The sequence below is a fragment of the Sinocyclocheilus anshuiensis genome, unplaced genomic scaffold (genome assembly GCF_001515605.1).
Source record: "Sinocyclocheilus anshuiensis isolate Anshui unplaced genomic scaffold, SAMN03320099.WGS_v1.1 scaffold1451, whole genome shotgun sequence".
NCBI lineage: Eukaryota > Metazoa > Chordata > Actinopteri > Cypriniformes > Cyprinidae > Sinocyclocheilus > Sinocyclocheilus anshuiensis.
Window position 1 is genome coordinate 406,650 of NW_015538060.1, and position 24,514 is coordinate 431,163.

Sequence of the window (24,514 nt, forward strand, 5' to 3'; positions counted from 1 at the left end):
GACCCCTATAAAAGGGGGTCAGAAGGGGGGGGGGGGGGGGTGCTCTATAGTGAAGTCAGATCAGGAGGGAATTTTAAAGGGGTGGTTGATTATGATTTCACTTTAGTTAGTGTGTAATGTTGCTGTTAGAGCATAAACAACGTCTGCAAAGTTACGACGCTCAGAGTTCAGTGAAAAAGGAGATATTTTCTTTTAAAGAAATCGCTGTTTAAGGACTACAAAAAAACAGCTGGTAGGGGCTACAACGAGCTTCTTCCTGGCCTTGTGACATCACTAACCCCAATGTTTACATAAACCCCGCCCCCGGGAACACGCAACTACTCGTAATGGTAAGGGGGCGTGACGTTTCCGGACAACGTGCACTAGGAAATCACAGCGAATCACAAACACACTGAGCCCGCTAACCAATCAGAGCCCATTGCATATTTGTAAGGGAGGGGCTTCATAGAACCAGGAACTCAACAGACCGGTTTGACGAGAATGGATACAGTGGTGTAGAATAAAGGTAAAATATGTGAAAATAGTGCGTTTCTTTAAAAACGAAGCATGAGCACATGTTACACTGCACCCAATAAACACAATCAAGCTTTTGAAAAAAGCTGATCAACCACCCCTTTAAAGAGTGGGATCAGAATGAGGGGAGGAGTGTTAATAGGCAGGTTCAGGATAAGGGTGGAGACAGAAGTGTTAAAGAGCAGGGTCAACCGTTTGGTGAGATTTGCTGCTTGCAGTGGAGTGTTAAGTGTGTTAAAGGGCGGGGTCAGAATGAGGGTCAGCAAATGAGGGGTTGTTAAAGGGCGGAGTCATAAAGAGTGGGAGTATTGAAAGGCAGGGTCAGAGAGGGTGGGATTAGGTGTGTTCGGCTTGAAGCGACGCTATGCTTCAAGTCAAACTCACCTAGTGTTTATGGGTGCCATCAGCAAGGGAAGGGCAGTGTTGGGCAGGAAAGCTACCTTTAAAGAACAAACTCAAAAATAGAGAAGCAGTCATGGTGGAATGATAGCGAGAAGTGAAGTTTTGCATGGAAATAGTGGAGGGAAAATAATGGTAGGAGAGGCAAATATTAAAGAGAATATGGCGAAACAGATGGTCAGGTTCGATTTACTTAATATGCTCAACATCACTGGCAGGCATTTAGCATGGAAAATGAGACAATAAAAACTATCATCATTACATTAGCCAATTTGGCTTTCTGTTTTATTGCATTACTACATACCAAAAATAATCATATTCAGAACAATAACACCTAAACAGAAGAGGATGTATGATGTTATGATTTTGTCAGGTCGGTTACTCAGGTTTGGGTTTTCTCATTGAGAAACGACAACATCTAGGTGTCTCGCTTTCTGCTTCAGTGAATTATGCCACACTTTTGATATATGGATGCAGAAAGTATGCATGGACTTTGACTAATCTAGCATGGTAATTTCCCCAGCAGAGCGAATTAAGACTGTTTTCATACACGTGAAGGTGACCTTGTCCACCAGCCTGCCATTTGGTGATTATTTTGTCCCCCTCTCTCTCTCTCTCTCTCTTTCTCTCTAGCTCTCTCTCTCTGTTTTTAACCCTCTGACTTAATCACACCAGATATAAACAACCCTCCAGCAGCCACGAAGCAAAAATCATTAATTAAGACTGCCACAAAAAATTAGAGATGGCAGGATGGTAAGAGAACTAGAGAGAATACAGATTGCAAAGTGTGAAACAGACATTATGAGCATAATTGATTAACATTATCAGCACCTACTAGAGGATCTCCACATCACAGGCGCTGTTTATTTTGTTAAATATTGTTAATAAAGAATATAAAGAGTATTATTTAAATATAACACATAAGGTCATTGTCATTAGCTATTCACAGTGTTCACAGCTATTCACAAAAACGATGAAGAGGTTTTTGCAGCAAGTCAAATTTATTGAAAGCTTTAACAAGTCAAAAGCCTAGCTCACAGTTATATTTTCTAAACTTTTTTAACACGGCGCCCCATCAGCTTCTGAGGCCTTGTAGAATAGAAGTGTGCATTGGATCTACACTTCAGAACTTGTATTTTTTGTCTACTGTTACATACATTTTTAATGCATGCTGCTTTGCGTCATGGCCACATTATAACCTCAGGTGTGCATTAATCCATTGTTCATTATTCCTTAGTTGATTCTTACAAATTTGATAATTATATCTGTGCATTATTTGAGGACTGATTGGTGGGCTGCACAAACAAACAAAGCAATGTTGTGACAGCGTCACAAGAGCTGTAATGTTTACAGTCTACAGTGAAACAACCTGCAGATGTCTGCATTAAACTGGCTTAGTAAAAATCATGCCATCTTTAAGTGCAGTTTCCTTTTAGCTTGTCTTTCTATGATAACATTTTGAAATATAATAGGAGCACTTTACACCCAAAAGGTTATCATTATCAGGAACTGTCTCATCCCTATGCAAAACATGACCTATAAAAAATCTTTTCCATTCTTTCAGCACAAACACACTCATGCTGCAAGGCATAAGAGACACAATTTCCATGTTTTTGTGGTGAGAACTATTACATATACGATGCACTATTATCTGACATAAAATTAACCAAGAATAGATATTTCCAACACATCTAACTAAAACCACTGCCATTTGTCTGCAACTGTGAACTGGCCTTTACCCTGATGATTTTGGTCAACGATGTGAATGCAATTGTTTTTAGTTATTAACAAATTTTAATTACCAAAAATGTATTCAGTTGTGTCCTTTTGCAGGCACCTCTGTTAATGCAGGATTTTCTCAATTTTTTCTTAAATTGATAGGAAATACAACTTTATTGTATTAATATAATAAATGAATAGAATTATTAATTTAGGTCCAATCAGTGACATTTTAGTTAAGACTTTAGTTAAAACAGTAATATTGTGAAATCGTATTACAATTTAAAATAACTCTTTTCTATTTGAATGTATTTTTTAATATATTTTATTCCTGTGATGCAAAGCTAAATTTTGCAGCCATTACTCCAGTCTTCGGTAACACATGATCCTTCAGAAATCAATCTAATATGCTGATTTGGAATATTCCTTAGTTAAAAACAGATGTGTTGCTTAATATATTTTGAGGAAACCATGATACATTTTGTTTTCAGGATTCTTTAATGAATAGAAGGTTCAAAAGAGTAGCATTGTTATTATTAGTAGTAGTAGTAGTATTTATTTATTTATTTATTTGAAATAGAATTTAAATGTGATGTTTAAGTAGTGTTCAAAATTGTAAACGTCATATAAAATGAATGAAATATTAAATCTCTTATATAACATTTAATTTGACCTCCTGATGCTTTCAGTGGCACATGGAAAAGCCCTGATTCTGTAGGTCTGTTGCTGAGCCTGAATTCTGACTTCTGAACTGCCTCCCTCTTCCCCTGTAATCATCCAGATTGATGGCAGTCTTAAACACACACACACACACACACACACACACACACACCCACAAACACTCATCATCTCTCACACCTGACAGTCTCCTGTGATCAGCGCGCATGCTCATAATCACCTCCCAATGAGATGCTCACACTTCATTAAAAGCATAATCAAGTTCATTACTGTGCCATAGACACTCAGCTAGCAGACGGGCTCAGATAAATCAAAGACAGTGCCTGAGTGTGTTTGTGAGGGGGTTTATCTCACGGTACCAGGTTGAGGAGTAGAGGCCAGAGGAACCTCTGAACGCACGTGGCCTTTTGCATGACCTTATGTCTAGTTAGACTGTGGATGTGCACGGAGGCTACATCTAGTTACTGCTATTCATTTACAGTAAACACATGGCTAGGCATTAAATGCTAAGCCTCCACAGAGACTGGATTCCCATCTCGCCAACTGTCCCTTGAGAAATCAGCCCCAGTGCTTTCAGTGTATATCCCTCAGTAACCTTTTAACAAAACCGACTTTATAATATTTTGTGAAAAACTATTTATGGATATCACTCATTCTCTGTAATATAAAGCCATAAACAACGAGAGGCCATGCATTACAGTTATTCTTATAGGGTTAAATGGATAGAAAAATAAACATTCTATCATTTACTCACCCTCACATCATCCCGAAGCTGTACGACTTACTTTCTTCTGTGAACAAAATAAAAGAAGATATTTTGAGAAAATGTCTCGGTGTTGTTTTTCCCATACAATGAAAGTCAGTGGGTACCAAAACAGTTTGGTTACCATCATTTCTCAAAATACCTAAATGTGTTCTGCAGAAGAAAGTATGATTCATACCCTTTACAGAAAACCCACATGAACTGCACACGTGCAATCACATGTTAAAATCACATAGTATGTGAAACATGGTTTTCACCATTTTTTTCATGGTGTGAAGTGTGAAACCCATGTGATCACGTTTCCACATGTGATCACATATTGTCCATATTGAAAATGAGTGAACTTATCCTTTAAGTACAAATACGTGATCACAGATTCTGAAATTGAAATTGAAAAAAAATGAAATCCCCTGAATAAACTTGCAACCTATTTAAGTCCATGAACCACCAAGTAAATGTTGAATGAATAAATGGCAATGCTTGTCTTTGTAGCACATAAAAAAATAAAATAAAATAAAAACATACTTCGTAGGGCTGAGCGATATGGCCAAAAAATCATATCTCGGTATTTTTTGGCTGAACTGCGATATACGGTATATATCTCGGTATTTTCAACATTTTTTCTATTTGGATAAAATTTGTTATTTATTTATTTATTTACATCCTACCCAGTGTTGTCCAGTGAAACAATGTTTATATTAAAGACAGTGAACACAAAAATAGTGAAAGTAATCATGTATGGGCTATTATGTGCACAAAAAAGGGGCTAAAATCACATTACATTGTAACATTACTATCTAAAAACAAAAACAATGTTTTTTTTAGGAGAAGTTAAATTCACTAAACTAAAACTGAAAAGAAATAAGAACAAAGGCACAGATTATATGCATTATATTTTGATTACCCCATTACAATAGTCACTTTACAGTTACTGCTATCATAAAATACTCTTACCTGTTGGTTTAAAATTCTACACTTGGCACATTTATTGTCCAACTACAAATATTTTAGCAAAATGTGTATTTTAGTCACAATTATTGCGCTCCTATTCTATTGCATTCCGTCTGTTTGCGGCGCTAGTTCAGTGAAGTTTAGTGGAGAATCACATGCAGATGGCTCATGTGCTCCTGACAGCAAAGTAGAAATATTTCCTTGACTTTGTAACATTTAAAGATGGAGAATATACCTGTGAAATGTAAGTTATGCCCTGAGGAAAACAGCACATCTCAAACACATTAATCAGCACAAATAGTGTCTCTGTCAGTAGCATTTGAGTCTGTCAGAGCATCTGACGTGCCAAGCCACTCATGTTTAGGACAAATTGGATTATGCACTTTCCCCGCAGCAGCTCACTCTGTGCCCTCCACTATTTTTCAGATGCGCTTGTATCAAAATACTGTACATCGATATATTGCCTCATACCATATTGTTTACATAAAAATATATCGATATATCGTACAAACTCGATATACCGCCCAGCCCTATTACTTCGTAGCCAAGGCAAGTAATGAATGGTATAATATCAGGCTTAACAAATATGCCATTGCTCGACAAAATGTTAGAAGCAAATCCAGTCAATCCACATGATCGCATGATAGCATGAGGCTGAAAAGGTTCCCCATGCAGATTTCACTCATGTTCAAGTGCTTCATACATCACTACACTATTGACAATTGTTTGTTGTTTTTGCATGCAAAGTGTCACTAATGTTAGCAAACCTTTGGTCTCATTAATTAAATAACATTGTGCACCCAACAGAAAGCCACAGTAACTGCATGCACAGTGGAAATATCCATGCACCCATCCATATGCACCCAGTAAATGTACATGCATGAGATATGCATTCATTTAACAACTGTAAGAAGGATCACATTAAAACAAATGACTTCTGCTTTCACACATGCCTAGTATTTTATCAGAAACACATACATACGCATGCCTTCAGGCTCTGGGCTTGCGCAGCACTGTAAGCGTGAGTGCTGTTTTTCTACAGGCTGAAACTGATCTGGACATATGAGGAATGAGCAGGTAACGAAATGGACCTAAAGACAGGACGAGAGAGAGGGGGACAGAACTAAAAGACCTTCAGGATTAATTAGGCGTCAGATTGGTTGCGGGGCATGGGCGCTCCGTGCATGCAGAATGTCCTCTCAGCCTGTAGGGTCATAATTCAGCCCGTTCAAGGTATAACATGCTCACATGCTTAGTCATTTTTGTTTCATTTTGCTTGTGTTTTTTGCTCTTTATTGTCAATTTTTTTTATTTTTTATTTTTTTTTGCAGCTTGTTGATGTTTCACACTACGTTCCTCGACACAGCATGAAAAATTACACAAGTCTTGGGCTCATAATTGATTGTTTCTTTGAGTTTTGGTTCTGTGGCCATCGCACTGTATTCGGAACAGATGCAAATGATTGTGCATTAACTTGCTGCTGAATTCAGGTCCCATAAGAGCCTTTGACCTCATTCAGTTGTATTTTTAGTTGTGTTTGCAATCTATCTTCTGCAAAGTGATATGAGCAGCATATCGAAGATGTCAGAGTTGATGCAAAAACGGGATGATTAGTGGGTCACCTTTCAACCTTTCACATTATGTCATTTCCTGAGGCACAAGAAGTGTTCGTCTTTGAATACGAATTGGTAATTCAAGATGAAACAGCTGTTATGAGCTTAATCTTCATTCCTGACCAAGAATGCTTGCACTCACTTTGAGAGAACAATCAGAATGATATTCATGGCTGATATGACTCACAAAGCATCTCTCCAATTTGAATTAATTAATTGTTTAAGGAAGTTGGGCAGTTACTGTGGTACAATGACTCACTTTTTAAGCTTTTGTAAGAATCTTACAGTATATGTAAGGGATAGTTCACCCCAAAATGAAAATCATTCATTTCCACTCACTTTCACGCCGTTACAAATCCATGTGATGTTCTTATGTGGAACTGAAATAAGAAGTTAGAAAATAAAAAGTATCTTTCACTGAGAAAAAAAAAATTAAAATGAGGCAACAAAATCTTGATTTAATTTTAGTCGTACCCTTTTTTTAGGGCCCGAGCACCAATGGTGCGAGGACCCTCTTGGAATTGCTCTGTTTATTACTCTTCTTCTTCTCCAAAGTGAATCGCATTTTTGAGGGCCTAAACATGCTTTAAAACTCACGAAACTTTGCACACGCATCAGAACTGCCGAAAATTATCATCTGATATGGGTTTCAGAATTGGGTGTGGCAAAATGGCTCGATAGCGCCACCTATAAAACTTCAATGAAATACCCCTCTATGTTTCACATGCGTGTACGAAATTCAGTAAATGCATGTAGTGTCCCAATACCTACAAAAAAGTATCTTGGAGCGAACGTCCTAAATGCGAAGTCAGCCATTTTGAATTTCCTCTACCATTTTTGTGTAGTTTTTGCCATTTTCAGGCCTCGTACTTTAACAAACTCCTCCTACAATTTTAATCCAATCATCTTTAATCCAAATTTGGTGAGTGTAATCATAAGGCCTTTGTGAAGCTAAATTATGAAGATCTTGAGTTTTTGTGGAAGGGTGTGTCCCTGGCAGCCTGACAAAGTTTGATGTTTCGCCACGAAACAGGAAGTTGCTGTAACTCAGGCAAACAATGTCCAATCTACCCCAAACTTCACATGTTTGATAGGCGTTGTGTCCTGAACACATGTCCATGCCCATATTCAGTTATAGCCATAGCGCCACCTTCTGGCAATAGGAAGTGACATGTTTAACACTATTATGGACTCCTAGCAACATAATAAAAAGCATCTGCAAGTGTTAAATAGGCTAGCAACATGCAAGCAACATGTTAGCAGCACTTAGCTAAGTGTTAAAGCATGCTATTAATGCAATGAAACAGGAAGTTGCTGTAACTCAGGCATGCAGTGTCCAATCTGCCTCAAACTTCACATGTTTGATATGAGTCCAGGCCTGAAGACATCTACATGCCCATATTTGGTTATAGGCATAGCGCCACCTACTGGGAACAGGAAGGGACATGTTTTACTCCATCTAAAACAACGTTCAATCTGCCCTAAATGACTTGTTTGATAAGAGTCCTGGCCTGAACACATCTAAAGGCCAATATTCAGTTATAATCATAGTGCCACCTGCTGGCAACAGGAAATTACTTGTTTTACACTAACTTAAACATGCAATGTCTGATCTGCCCCAAACTTCACATGGTTAGTAAGAGTCCTGGCCTGAAAATACCTACATGCCAATAATCAGCTATTATTTATAGCGCCACCGGTTGGCAACAGGAAATGTCATGTTTTACTCCAACTAAAACATGCAGTGTCCTATCTGCCCTAAATAACTTGTTTGATAAGAGTCCTGGCCTGAAGACATCTTAAGGTCAATATTCAGTTATAATCATAGCGCCACCTGTTGACAGCAGGATATGTCATGTTTTACACTAACTCAAACATGCCATGTTCAATCTGTTTTGTTTTGTTTTTTGGTGCACTTTTTGCCTTTTGTTTGCCCTTTTTAAACAATTTTTTCCTCAGAATATTTCATTTAGTGTTCCACAGAAGAAAGTCGCTGGTTTGGAACAACCCATGAAATGCACAGGTGAACTTGCCCAAGGCGAGATGCTGCTTTTAGACCCAATGTGTAAAGTCATCTGTGCTTTTATATTCCATCGATATATTTATAATAAAAAAGTCAGACTGTTTTAGTGTGCTGTTTTAAACCCTTTTTAGCCCTTTTTGCCCTTCAAACAACTTCATGACATGTACAGCGCAGGCATTTGCGGTAATCTGGTTTGCCTCAGCAACACGAACAGAGAAATTCCATTTCCTGCATTTCTAAATCGGAGCTTCCCAAGCACTGCTGTGTCACTCAGTATATGCAACACTGACATTCTCAAACCTCACCTCTGCTAATGGAGATCACACTAGTGTATGTACCCCCACGCAGACAGATAAATTAATAATGACAGCTCGCTTTTAGTTGAAGGAGACCAGATTCTCCAAGAGCTCCTTTCAGCTCCCTCTGCTGGTGCACTTATGAATTCACTCACAGAGCTACAAAACCATTAAGCTATTTTGGTGCAAGTGGACATGGACATCTCTCCTTGTGTGTGCCTCAGTGACTGCCATGTCAAATTAGGACTTTTCGGTTTTTATACAGTGCCTCTAATGACAGTCATAAGGGTCAGTGCACAGTTCAGAGGCCGACACACTGTCTGCAAAAGAATTCCCTGTTCTTCCTCTATCACCACACACACACAGCCATTAACCAGAACTGTAAAACATCCTTTAGTAGAAGAACACTTTCCCAGAGAGAGCTGGAGGGTGGGTTAGTGATGTCTGACCATGGCAGTTAACTTTACACATCAGCTAACACCCTCCAATCATGCCGTTGGGACTGCAGAATAGGACTGTAAATCAAAGCAGATGTTGTACAAGCGCGTATTAGGATGCGAAGGTTACGTCTCAGAACAATGACACGTCCCTGGGTGATCCACTCAAAGAGAAACAGCGAGAAGTAGTGATAATGTAATTGATTTAGCATGTTGCCCCACCAAGTGTAAGGCAGCCTGGTCAAACCAGTGGTTAATGAAGGAAATCTGTGTCGTGAGAGGCCACGGAATGATATGCAGGCTTAATAAATGTCGGACACGATGCGGAACACGTCAGTTCACGAGCTGGAGTTTCTGAGAATGTTGTGTTGTGTTAATACAATAAATTCTGACTGCCTCAACTACTGAGTGTAATTGGGTGAAGGAAGCATTCAGTGCTCTGTGTCCATTGCCATTTCTTCCTTCCATTTCGGTCTCTTCAAATGTTTGTGCCTTCCTGTTCACATTCATTCAGGTCTGGGTTGTAGTGCTTGTTAAAATCATTATTGGAGTCTTGTTAGGTGGAACACATGCTTTGAATGATGAATCACGTTATCTGTTTGTTAAATCATGAAGTATTGAATACTGTTTCTGGGTCAAAGCCTTTACTCATTTCAAGTGAGAATACCATCTCAACAGCCGTTCATGAACACTATTCATTTATGGTACACATTTAAGCTAAGCTTTTAAAATCACATGCTGTACACTAGAGTCTCCAGGTGCACAGTGTCCCGGACAAAAATATTTTAATGTTTCAGACAAGATGAATCGCTGTCTGGCCTGAGATTTCACTATGGAGGTAAAGGTTAGGATCATGATCTTTCAGTAGTACTACAGCTTCTGAACCCTGAAATTGTAGCTGTTTCCATCCACCTATTTGATATGCATTTTGGGATATCGCATTTAAAAAAAAAAAGACACTGGATGGAAACACCAAGATACAGATCAATTCTAAAAATGCGCATAAAAATGTATTTGCTAAATTGAGGCAGTTAAATGATTTATCCGATAAGACATAATGGGCAAAAACTACTACACATTTACCAAATAATTTCTCAGTACGCATCAAAAAGTCACATGATTTTGCATGATGGGATGGCATAACTGGACTAACCGGTGGACCGATCGCGTTGCACAGCGTCTAAATGTAGTTTTGGTCATTCTGAAATGCCTGAGCCAAAGCTTGTCATCAAAGTGGTTTGGTTTAATTGCCTCCCAGAACTGTCTTACACAACTGCATTCCCAAAAAGCAGGCATCCGAAAGCAAGATAACATGACCACTTTTATTGGTTTTGTCGGCACACTCTGAGGTGCAAGTATATTGTTATATACAAAAAAAAGAACCACAATGGCTTCTCCAAATGTAGCAAATTACCTTTTTCTTAATGATATTTGGTGCCAGTTGACCAGGAAGCTACGATTTTGTTCTCTTCATCACACTGAATGAAAACGGTGCTTTATTCGCACGTTTAATGCATTATGACAATTTTGCGCACAAGTTAAATTTGCAACTTTGGATGGAACATAGCTAATTTAACCATAGCTAACTCTCTACTATCAGAATAAAGTCTGGTCCACATAGAAGCTTATTTTGGCCATGCACCACCCACTTATGACAATACAGCAGGGTTTTATTTTAAAAAATGACTCGATTTTTACATGTCAAGTGTTTTTCGTTTCTGCAAAACAATTGAAGAATTCAATTGGGTGTTTATATAGAAATTTTTCTAAACATTTTTTTTTTTTATTATAAGGATGCATCTTTACGGAATTTGCGAATATGCTCATTTTAATTAAAACAACAATGCTGTTTGTTTGTCGTCATCATTTTTTCAGGACGTGAACTCTTTGAGATCAGTCTCCTACTTTTATCACTTCATCTTTTATATGATTCTCAATGGGGGACAATCTTACATGTCAATCATGTTACCTTAATGGTGTAAAGTATACAACGAATAACTTGTGGACAGTAAAATAGCAGCATTAAATTATCTTTCTAAAAAGTATTTGTAGCTCTTTCTGACTGTAACTATGATCCTGAAATTTTAAAAAGGCACTCACAAAGACAGAAAGCTGCTTCACACATCAATACGTTCCAACCAAATGACTTACTTGAGGCACTCTGGCTTTACCAATCTCCAACACAGCACAACGCTGCCATTTGACATTTTCCCTTGATTCCTTGTTGACTGTTTAGAATTTAAAAAGAACACCTAAAGCTATGAATCAAATGTCAGGTGTGGCAATGTAGTGGAACTATATCAATACCGAGTGATATATGCCCTGCCGGACGGTTTTTTACAGGGCTAGGATCAGTGCTCAGGAGTGTCCAGATCATTCGACCATGACAGAAAGGGCACTCAATGAAAAGGTTTGGTGCTCTTGCTGTACCCAAGGGTTGGACAATGACATGACTGCTCTTTCCTTTCTCAACAACTGTAATTGTTGAAATTGTCACATCCTTTTTCAAACATCATATTTTTTACTCTCTAAAGCTCAGAATTTCAGGCAGGGTTTACTGGTAACCAGGTTTGGCAGCAGATATGGAGGGTCTGTTCAAAGGAAACAGACTGGGTTTGAAGTGATGTCTGGGATGGTGCACAGTGCTCTGGCTGGTATCTTCAAGAGAAGCAGAAGTTATGGAGTTGTGATGTTTCTTGTTGATGGTCAGAACATTCTCCCTCAAAGATGACGGCAAAATGCTACTTCACAGGGAGTTTGAATGTGTCTCATCTCTGGTAGCACATGAAAGGTGCTTGTCAATGCAATATTTGAAGTAGTGCATGTTTTTCCTTTGGTAGGTTGATTTGTTTGGATGCTTTTCTGTTTAACGCCTCATCCTACACAGTCACAAGTCATGCAATGCTTCAAAGCATCGAGTGCCAAGTAATTTTTTCTTTCCAGATTAAAAAATTGCTGTATGAAGCAACAAAATCACAAGCAATAAAACTGTATGTATTTTAATTTTTAAACTATGTAGTGCTAGAGTTTAGACTGTTCACTGCAGTTTAGCTTTTTTTGTCAACTGGTCAACAGTCCAAAAATTAACTACAATATAGACCTCAGTTTGTGAGATCTATTAAATTGAAGTATCACAAACATCATCTACTTGGGACAAAGTAAAAATTGCAATGTAAATTAAACCAGATATCTTTTACTTGATTGCTTGTCATAACCAAGTAAAGGTTTAGCATGTTCAGTTAGCCCCTGTTGGTCCAGATGCTGTAACTACACAATTTGTTTCTAAAAATAACCTTTGTCCATTGATGGCCATTCAAAGCATGGTGTGTATTTTTTCCAAGCAACATAATTGCAAGTATTCTATTATATCATTGTGCATATTTTATTTTTGTATGGTATTACTTATAACGGTGAAATGGATTTATATTTCTTCCATTCTGCTGTCTTTGTTGTCATAGCTCATGGTCATTGATGGTGAATTATTTGTGACTGTATTAATATTCTTGTGGCTCTAAAGCACTTAGTCACATGGCATTTTCAGCTCAGGTGACTGGTTTTAAAACTTCTGAGATTTCATGAATAAAGATGGCAGATTTCCCATTGTACTTTCCGGGGGTTCTGTGCCAGCTAAGCAGCCATCATTGTGATAAATAGTAATGCTAACATATAGCTTTCTGCAGATATCATATATCTCTCCTTGATCATAACAATCTTGTTTTGTGTATATCATTTGTTTTGCAGAGTTAGCTGCATTAGCCGCTAGCATTTGCACAGTTTTGGGAGTAATGATGACAGTGTTTTCCGTGGCCTTTCCGTTAGCAGGGCTCTTCACAATCAGGAGTGGATTAATGAGCGATGTGTGAGCAGCCCTTATGGTCAGACGAGGGTTGGCCTGAGAGGCGCTCGTTAAAGAGAACATCCCACTTTCCCTCTCTCTGTTAATCTTTCATCTTCCCGTACCTCCTCTGTGTTTCAATCTCCCCCGCTAACTCCCTCACGCTCACAAATTAATTTTGAGGGGCAGGTCATATTATGCTTTTGAAGGAGCCTCTTCCCTGTCCTCTTTATTTGATGCATTATGTATAAAGACCCTGATGTGTGTTTTACACCCGCTCTGGCATTATTAAGCCATTTTCCCTCTTATCTGTGCTTTTTTTATCTTGACACAAGGGTTAATCAGGTGGGATTGATACTGAGCCTTTAAAACAAGCTCCCTCCTACTGGGGCCTCAGTTTTTTTTTTTACCACATTTTCCACTCTGCAAACCAGGCCATACACACTGTTGCATACTGCCTGAAGTTTGAGGAAGTGTGGTCACATAGTTTTTAAAAGTAAGTCAGGATCAGTGAAATGTACCGTGGCACCTCTTGGTGCACAGATAATGCCAAGTTGAGTGCACATGGAGAGATAATTAAGACCATGCAGGGCAAAACCACCATGGTGCCATGATAGTCTGTGGCACAGATTGAACTGATCCTAAAAGCTGCTTTCGTATCTGTGTGCCAGGTCTGTACGATCAGATGGCCTCACTGAAGCAGGACAGTTATTGGGTGTCAAACCCTGCAACCTAACTGCGCACATGAAAGCACACACACACACATGCATGTACTGTACACATGCAATGTACACTCCCTCCTGAACAACATCTGTTTTATACTGCTGCAGAAGTGCATGATGAGTCCATCTGTAATATGATTATGATCCTCACTGCAGGTTTGTTAGTGCGCATCTGCGTTGTGTCCTGGAAAATAACTTTTTTTTTTCAGCTTGTTTGGTTGTCAGTGTGTTTATTTGGTAATTGAATCAATTATCATGCTAAGACTATTTCTACTCCTGAATAGTTGGTCCATGTATGCTAACTAGTAAATAGTGAATAGTGTTTCCTAATCTAAAGTGTTACCGTAACTTTGCAAGTACACGTCAACTTATTCTACTAACCCTAACCCTAATCCTAACCTGTCTGTCTACTAGTACTCTATCAAGAGTTAGTTGACATGTACAGTAGTTGCAAATTCATGAGTTAGGTGACACGTAGTTTCAAAGTCACTTATAGTTAGTAGAATGTCTAAAGTGAACTTTTGTAATGAAGTGTGACTGAACAAAGTGAACTCTGATGTCTTTGCAAAAAGCAGTGAAGGCACCCTAAGGGGATGTGTTCTTTCATTCAAAAATTTCGGGACAGAGTACAATGTAAAGGAATGGAACAGGGATATTGAAATGTTGAAGCTGAACTGCTTTTAACTTCATACGGCATCTTAAAAATGCAGTGCTCATGACATAAGGCACTGAAAAAGACAGTGACTTGTAGAATAGTGATCAGAGGCATCCACTTTGACGTTGATGTATAGATTTGCCCATATCTTTGTTCTAGTCTAATAGACATCACGTCTCACAATAGTTAGTTTTCATTTTACATTTCATTTTAGAATCTAAAAATCAGGCCAGTGCTTTATCAGGTCGACTCATTCCTCCATAGACCACCTTCCTGATAGTGGAGGTCATTTGTTCCAGGCCACAAATTTGTCATGATTCCCGTAGGCTATAGGGGTCAGGTGCATTGTCCATCCCTCGGGTTAGGTGACCCAACTCTCCTCCAGAGCGTTGAAGGACCCATATCAAATTTTGGGGCATTGGAAGTCTTACAACAGACAGATGAGAAAGCATTGTTTTTAACGACACCGGTGGCCCAGCCAGGCTGATCTGACTGACAGCTCCCCGCTGATATAGCAGAAAGTGTGGCCGGCTGAAAATCTGTCTTGCAGGCTGCAGGGCCATCTGGACCTTCTGCACACTAAAAGGTTGGACACGGTTTGAGGCGACATCACAAAGCTGCACACAGTTCATTTTAGATGGGTGGGGGCTTCGTCAGCAGTTTCCTCGCTTCCCCATTTTGTTCATGCAGAAAGAAAGGAAAACAAACTGTAAAACAACGCAAACAGAAATGAAAGAGCAGGCTCCTTGTAAAGCCAAGGCCGGAGACAGAAACAGTGAGTTTAATAGCATGGGTAACAGAGAACAAACAGGAGTGAAATGTGTGGCACTGGGGTACCTGCCACTTTGAGATTTTCCAAAGCTCCAGGCTTCCAACGGATATTGATTTTCAAAGAACCCACCCTGGGCAGCAGGGTGGAGGATGATATAGCCATGGAAAGACACTATTAAAACTTGGTGAGTGAATTGTTAAATACGTCTATAAAGAAATAGAAGACATGGCCCCATTTCTTTGCAGGCATAGCTGCTCTGTTGGGCCCTGATAAGCCGTGGGGGGAGGTTTCTGGAGAGATGGCTCTCACACACGCTGTCGTATGATTGGATTCTCTCAAGCTGGAGATTGTAAAGCACAGAGTCATCACAGCCGCACTGCTAGGAAATATATGATGCTTATGTCATACAATGGAAGCAGTTAATTGCGGGACTGTTATCCAGAGTTTGAAGGATGTTGAGATTTATTGACATGGCCTGTACAATAAAAGCATAATGATATAAATGCTAATTTCATAATGATGTAAAATTCCTTCATAACTTTGTTGGTATTGTCTATTTATCGCCATACATCAATGTACGAGTTATGCATTGTACTGTATTGATCCACATTGAATCTGTGCACTTTTTTCACATTTTAAATCATCATATATTCAATATGACATTTTGTGCTTTTACCTTTAAAAAAAAAAAGTCGTAAGCAGGGTGCGCTTCTCTGGCAAGTTCTAATACTGTAGAGCTAAATCCCGACCTTCTTCCTGTCTGCTAACTTGGAATCTGAGAGCAGGCAGTGGAATTCTCTGCATAGTCTGTACGCTTTTCCCTGCAGAGGAAACCGTGCATTGCCAGGACCCTTTTGTCAGCAAGAAGCCCTCAAGGGATAGACTTCTGGGTCAGGGATCAGTCAAGAAAATTTCCCTGTTGAGATTTGTGTTCCTGGCACAATATTGACTTCTGAGGAAAGATGACGGCAGCAGTGCTACTGACATTCTACATTACCTTGGGAATACGAGTTCTGGAAAGAGAATTATAATGAAACCTGTTAAAATGTTGTGCAATTGATGCCTTATTGTAATATAACTAAGATAATTATAACTAAACCTCTACTTAAGCCTAAAAGCCTGTTCACACCAAGGTCGATTACTATAACGATAAAGATAAAGAGTCGATAATGGGTCTACAACTATAAAGGCACAAAGGAACAAACTCACTGAAATCACTTTTAGAACAATTTTTTCAGTTGATCAGTGATAAAAACATTGACAGCCAGTCAGAATCCTGCTTGAAAGAGCTTGGTGTGAAGTCTGTAATGATTTTCCGTTTCAACCAATTTGAAGCTATAAGCTTTAAGAGCTGCTTCAACCCTGCTGAAAATAAAGCTGGTTTTAGACTGGTTTTAGAGGGGGTTTGACCACTTCTTTAGCTGGTCAGTTTGGTCTTAGCTGGTCAGGCTGGGAGACAATCTGACTAATCCGATAAAACCAGTTGAACATCGGCTTGCCCAAGCTGGGAGACCATCTAGACCAGCCAACCAGCATAGGATGGTTTTGGCAGCAGGGAAAACTAAAGACTGAGGTTTAAGCAAATATACTTGATACTTGAGGTGTAACATCATTTTTGGCAGTTAATGTTAGAGACCTTGATATTATAGAAATTCCTTTTGATTATTTTACATAATATATCATACTTTAAGTACCAAAGCAGACCCAGGTTGAGTGAAAATGGAATTATTACTAGTTACAAGAGGTAGAACACCATGGTTGAAGCTAAATATAGCAGGAACTTGTTTTAGTGCAGTGTGGCATGTCGTTATGTGTTTAATTATTTAAATTTTTTTTTCTTAGAAGAAAGAACCACCACACATCACAAGATGTTCTTTTTGTCTCATCACATGATCCACACCTTTCAAAGTGAAGGGAATTGGATTGCAGTTTTTCTATGATTTGACAGAGCTTTTCTTTTTTGCCTGATTAAAATTCAACACAAAATCTCTAGCAATGTGCCAGAGACTACATCACAATTTTCAACTCCTTTTCATGGCCTCTTTTAAGGTATTAGAGTCCATTTGAGTGCTCTAAATATTTTATTCCTGCCTTTGATAACTAATTTCAGTCCATTACCTGCAAGAGTTTTCCCTTTTGCGAATCAGTGTGACATTATTCTGCATTCAGATTTGTGAATACAGATTTATGCAAAATACTTCATTATTGTGGCATATCTTCAAAAGGATTCAAATGATTTGATTACCATTAATGGTTCTTGTTGAGACAAGTCTTTGAAATTTAAAAGCTTATAATGTGCTATTGGCATGTAGCAAACAAAAGACAGAAGCCACTTAATTTCCCTGAAATGACCAACGCTGGGGCTTATTTTCTCTCCATTTATCTCTTTCTCTCTGTTTCTTTCCTTCCATCTCATATACCCTCTACCTCCTTTGTGTGTTTGACTGTGTGTGTTTATTAGTGGTGCTGCACATCAAACATCACGATTACTGTTGCTCAAGTAACCCTTAGTATTAAACCATGTCCCATTACAATGGACATAATCAATACCTCAAATCATGTGACTTATAATCATCAGCATATGTGACTTATATGCTGATGATACCCAGATTTACCTAGCCTTATCACCTAATGACTAAAGCCCCATTGACTCCATCTGCCAATGCATTGATGAAATATCTATGATTTCAACTACCAATGCAACCACACTAAAAACTAAAACAAAAACACAAAAAAAACAGAACACCCTAAAAACTGCATAGCAACCAGTTGAGATCCACATAGAACATCTCGGAGACACCATAACACCATCCTAGCAACTGCATAGCAACCTCCCTGAACACAATAACAACACCCCAACAAACATATAGCAATGCCTCTAACAACCATTAACAACTAGGGATGCACCGAAATGAAAATTCTGGGCTGAAACTGAAAATTCTGGATGCACTTGGCCGAAAACCAAAACTGAAACTGCTTTTTAATAATTATTTCTTATTTTATTAAATAATATAAAATAATTTTGTAAGACTTTTTAATTTAACTCAATACTTTTAATTATGCTGAATATAAAAATACAAGCCAATAAAATAACCACACTTTTATTGAAAGTAAAACAATAAAATTGGATTGAAAATATATTACTTTTAAATATCAATTTTTTTTTATTCAATCCTATGCAACAGAATCAGATTTAACTGCTTTTTTTTTAATTGTCCAAATAATTTATAGCCTTACAAAGCTATTATTATCAGAGCATGTGAGCAGAGCATAGCATCACGAGAGGGTAGCGTCATTTTACCAGCGTTGCCCAGTACACTGCCGTGCAAAGGCAAAAGACCGGAACTTTGATTTTTGTCGAAAATTAGTTATGATATAAGTGAATAACCTTTAAAGATTTTTTTTTTTAAGATTATTCACCAGGCTGTCACTTAGTTGGACGTGTGTGGACTCGAATGCCGTAGCTAGCATGACCAGTCATAAATAACAGTAGCCTACTAACAGTTCGCAATTAAATCCATATCCTACCTTTTCTTGTAACCCGATAAAATCAATCCATGGCGATGAACGTCATCGGAGATGTTTAATCCACAAGCATTCTGAGCATTATTCCTGCTTGCTGGCGTTCACATCAATCCACAAGTCGTTCTTTTAGGTTAGGCTATTTCATACAAGTCGATATAAAAGTAATTATGCTATGTCTAGCATTCTTTTACATTACTGAGCATAGCAAATAAATTGGTATACACGGTATCCACTCACATTTTTAACTTTTAGTCTGCTCGTTATGGTAAAAAAAAAAAAAAGATTAATACAGTCACATTACTATATGCAATAGCCTATATGAGATAGCCCATGATCACTAGATTTTATGCAGGTGTTACTATAACGATTTTGTAAATGGTGATCAGCAACTAAATATTGATAATATGGAAGTTATTGCCTTTTGCCTTGGTGTGACTTCTCACGTTTTGCAGACAATGCAAAGGCAGAGTACATTAACTTCAAAATAGGGGTAAAAATCAATTTTGAGCTCACAATTTTCATTACTAAAACATCCAGTTGCCAAATTTTCAGTGTCCTACCTACAATACAATTAATTTGGCTGGACAAATAAAAAACTTTAAAGTCATTTTTCTTAGTTTCACACTCTAGCGAGTTAAGGTCTTTTGCCTTTGTATGAGCTGACTTTGCTTTTCCGGTGAACATGAGCGGTACACGAGTGGAGCGTTCGCACAGGCTGTACAGGCTGTGACGGAACGCATATTCATAGAGCGGAATATTGAGCGGAGCGCCACACCGCACAGTGACGATAGTGACGATGAGAGTGAAACCTGCGCGCTGAACACTGATATTTTCGACCGCTTTTCTCTTTCGGCCAAAAACCAAAAATGCCATTTTCTGCCGATAATTTTCAGCAGCCGAAATTTTGGTGCATCCCTACTAGCAACCAGCAGTGCCTGAGTAACCACCCAGAACACCCTAACAACTGCATAACAACAAATTGAGATCCATTCAGAGCATCCAGAACACCCTATAACAACAAATTGAGATCCATTCAGAGCATCTTAGAGACCACATAGCAACAACCTAGCAAACCTAGCAAACACCCTCACAACACCACATCAAAACCCACACAGAACACCTTAGCACTGTGTACCAATGCCCTATCAACTAACTAGAGCTCTCTAGCAACCACATAGCAACACATTAAAAACACTTAGATCACCTTAGCAACAAAGCAGCCTGAGCTAACCATCCAGCACACCCTAACAACTCCATAGCAACAAGCTGAGATCCACAGAACATCTTAGAGACCACATAACACCAACCTAGCAACCACATAGCAACCTCTCCGAACACCCTAACAACAGAAGAACAAAAAAGAAAAAGAAAAAAACACACAGAATGCCTTAGCACGGTATACCAGTGCCCAAGCAACTAACTAGAGCTCCCTAGCAACCACATAGCAACACACTAAAAACACTTAGATCACCTTAGCAATAAGCAGCCTGAGTAACCACCCAAAACACCTTAACAACTGCATAGAAACAAGCTAAGATCCACTCAGAACATCTTAGATACCACATAGCAACCTCCCTGAAGAACCTAGCAACATCACAACATGTTAAAAACCACACAGAACACCTTAAAACTATATACCAGTGCCCTAGCAACTAACCAGGGATCCTAGCAACCACACAACAACTGCAACAGCAACTCCAGCAGCCACACAGCAACTATCACCTTAGCAACTGCATAGCAACATAGCCTAACCTCACAAACACCCTAGCAACCACATAGCAATGCCTGAGTAACTACCTGGAACACCCTAAAAACTGCATAACACTCAGACCTTCTTAGAGACCACGTAGCAACAGTCTAGCAACCATTCAGAACACCCTATCAATACCCTAGAAACCACCAAGAACACCACAGAAATAGCATAGCAACAAAACACCCTAGCAACTGAATAGCAACATGCTGAAAACCACACAGATCACCCAAGAATTTTTCTCAGTTTCACACTCTAGCGAGTTAAGGTCTTTTTCCTTTGTAGGGCAGTACAGCTGTACTACACCGTTACAGCACAGTAGCGCTATTGCAAACAGGAACAAGTATACTACATAGAAATTTCCTGTCGGCACGCTATTTGAGCTGACTTTGCTTTTCCGGTGAACATGAGCGGTACACGAGTGGAGCGTTCGCACAGGCTGTGAGCAACTCAACGGAACGCATATTCATAGAGCGGAATATTGAGCGGAGCGCCACACCGCACAGTGACGATGGCTAGAGGGAGAGTGAAACCTGCGCGCTGAACACTGATATTTTCGACCGCTTTTCTCTTTCGGCCAAAAACCAAAAATGCCATTTTCTGCCGATAATTTTCAGCAGCCGAAATTTTGGTGCATCCCTACTAGCAACCAGCAGTGCCTGAGTAACCACCCAGAACACCCTAACAACTGCATAACAACAAATTGAGATCCATTCAGAGCATCTTAGAGACCACATAGCAACAACCTAGCAACCTCTTTGAACACCCTCACAACACCACATCAAAACCCACACAGAACACCTTAGCACTGTGTACCAATGCCCTATCAACTAACTAGAGCTCTCTAGCAACCACATAGCAACACATTAAAAACACTTAGATCACCTTAGCAACAAAGCAGCCTGAGCTAACCATCCAGCACACCCTAACAACTCCATAGCAACAAGCTGAGATCCACAGAACATCTTAGAGACCACATAACACCAACCTAGCAACCACATAGCAACCTCTCCGAACACCCTAACAACAGAAGAACAAAAAAGAAAAAGAAAAAAACACACAGAATGCCTTAGCACGGTATACCAGTGCCCAAGCAACTAACTAGAGCTCCCTAGCAACCACATAGCAACACACTAAAAACACTTAGATCACCTTAGCAATAAGCAGCCTGAGTAACCACCCAAAACACCTTAACAACTGCATAGAAACAAGCTAAGATCCACTCAGAACATCTTAGATACCACATAGCAACCTCCCTGAAGAACCTAGCAACATCACAACATGTTAAAAACCACACAGAACACCTTAAAACTATATACCAGTGCCCTAGCAACTAACCAGGGATCCTAGCAACCACACAACAACTGCAACAGCAACTCCAGCAGCCACACAGCAACTATCACCTTAGCAACTGCATAGCAACATAGCCTAACCTCACAAACACCCTAGCAACCACATAGCAATGCCTGAGTAACTACCTGGAACACCCTAAAAACTGCATAACACTCAGACCTTCTTAGAGACCACGTAGCAACAGTCTAGCAACCATTCAGAACACCCTATCAATACCCTAGAAACCACCAAGAACACCACAGAAATAGCATAGCAACAAAACACCCTAGCAACTGAATAGCAACATGCTGAAAACCACACAGATCACCCAAGAAACTACATAGCAACACCCTGGCAATGGTTCAGTGCACCCCAGCATAATGGCACAGGTTTTGCAGAAAATGTAAAAATGTAGCTGTATTTCCAGTTACCAGAGTTGAATGTTGGATCATGACCGCACTTCTCCAGCTCAGTGAGGTGTGAGCACCATCACTGAACTCTGGCGTCAGTCCAACCATAGCTCACGCCTCTGTCTTTGAAGTGTGGAAATGTTTGGCATCCCTCTTACTCCTTTTAATGTCACCAATAAAATATGTTTTATTAAGGTGGCATTGGGATTAGTGTTTAATTACCACTGAGAGGCATTTAAATATGTCTGCTGGCTTGGCAAGCTCAGGCACTTTTACTGTGTGTTACTGCTCGCTAAAGCAACCAAACCTTAGAATTAATGATGACACCATAATTTTGTTCATACGTTTAGGTTATACAGTATGGGACATTTCCAGAGAGTTTTGTTGCTGTATACAGCTGAATTGTTTACTTACAGATATTGCTGCGCATTAAACTTGGATAGAACTATTTGAAAATAAAAAAAAATATTTAATTCTCAAAATACAGTATGAAAAATTAATATAAAGTAAATTTTAAAAAATCCAAAAGAAGCCATTTTTTTTCTCAGTTCATAAGTACTGTGCTTTTGCCTGTGTACGGCAGTATATGGAAGTAAAATTATGACAAATGTCTTTTTTTTTAAAAAGCATGTTGAATTGCACTAATTAGAAAAGAAAAATGCATTAACAGTGCTTGTATTATGTGTCTTATTGATGATGCTTAGGAAGATTCACTCAGAATATGAACATAACACACAAAGTGTTTCCCTCCCATAGAAACCTGTTCTAATGAAAACTCTTAATGCAGCTCAGTGCATTAAGACAGTGATATTAAAAGACCAAATACAGTATACAGCTTATAAATAAAAAATATTCGTTTTGCATTGTGTTTTTACATAGAAACCCATTATTTTAAAAAAGTATATATTTTACATGTAAATACCTATGAAATAGCATAGGTATTTTTGTGCTTTTCTGCTAAAGGTCATTCAGGGTCTATAGACAGGCACATGCCCGTTCTGTTATGACTGTTCTCCAATCAGATCATCAATTGCTACATACTGTGAACATCCTCCCTAAAGAGGTGCATCTGTTTTTGCCCTCTGAGCGCTTTGCCTCAATTTTATTTCACCAGACGTCTGGCCGACCCCTCAGAAGTCATAATTATCATCTGGCACTGTGTGTGTATGTACTGTATGAGTATATGTTTGCCTCCATAAGCCACTAATTGACACAAACAGCAACATAATATCATCAGGTGTGGGTGTGGTGTGAAAAATCCACTCACACAGGTTCAGGAACAGCTGTATGGGCAGGATGGGCCGAAGCCCGTCTGGTGAATGCAAACGCAGGGTCCAGGTTATTGTTCAGCCTGGCAGCCTGAACCCTGAGCTCAGAGCGATGGACAGATGGTCCATTTGAGACGCCACCAAACTAATCACGCTGTTCCATTAGTGAAAGTGTCTCAGATAAACGGCTGACCATGAACACGCCCGTGGTCTCTTCTCCTTCCAATTACTTTATTGATGGCCGGTGTTTTGACACAAATTAATTGGGTCACCGTGTTGGTGTGAGGAAAAAAAAAATGCCACGGGCAAAGTCATTGTGTGATCATGAAATAGCAAAGCTGTTCACTGAATTTAACTGATTTGAAATGAAATATGCATGATATATATGATTTATGGCATGTAAAATCTCTATTGTGCAATATCCTGTCTGTATAAAGTTATTTATAATCTTAATGTAACAGTAACAGCAACCACAGACAGAATAACACATATAATTGTTTGTTAATTTATTTTATTACTTAACAGAACATTAATTGTTGTAACATGTAACAATATAATATAATATAATATAATATAATAGTTTTTTGTGCAATTTAAATTATGCTTCAGAATGCAATTTTTAATGGAAATATTATTCATATTTTTTCAAATACACCCTGTCTTTAATTTTTTGTATTTATTTTTAATTCTTTTTTTTTAATACATTCACATTCAAATTTAAATAGCCTACTATTCTGGAAAAACTCTACAATAGTTTTAATTTATAACATTTTTATAATGTGATGTTTAAGAGATAATGCTATAATCTAATCTAATTATAATATAATATAATATAATATAATATAATATAATA

The 24,514-nt window shown here is 38.7% G+C and overlaps 1 protein-coding gene across 1 annotated transcript in view; it reads left to right on the forward strand.

The window, feature by feature from the left end:
• The window catches only part of LOC107683482 (double-stranded RNA-specific editase B2-like), a 59,394-nt gene that overhangs the window by 6,936 nt on the left and 27,944 nt on the right, over positions 1-24,514 (forward strand). The gene's annotated exons all lie outside the window — the stretch shown is intronic.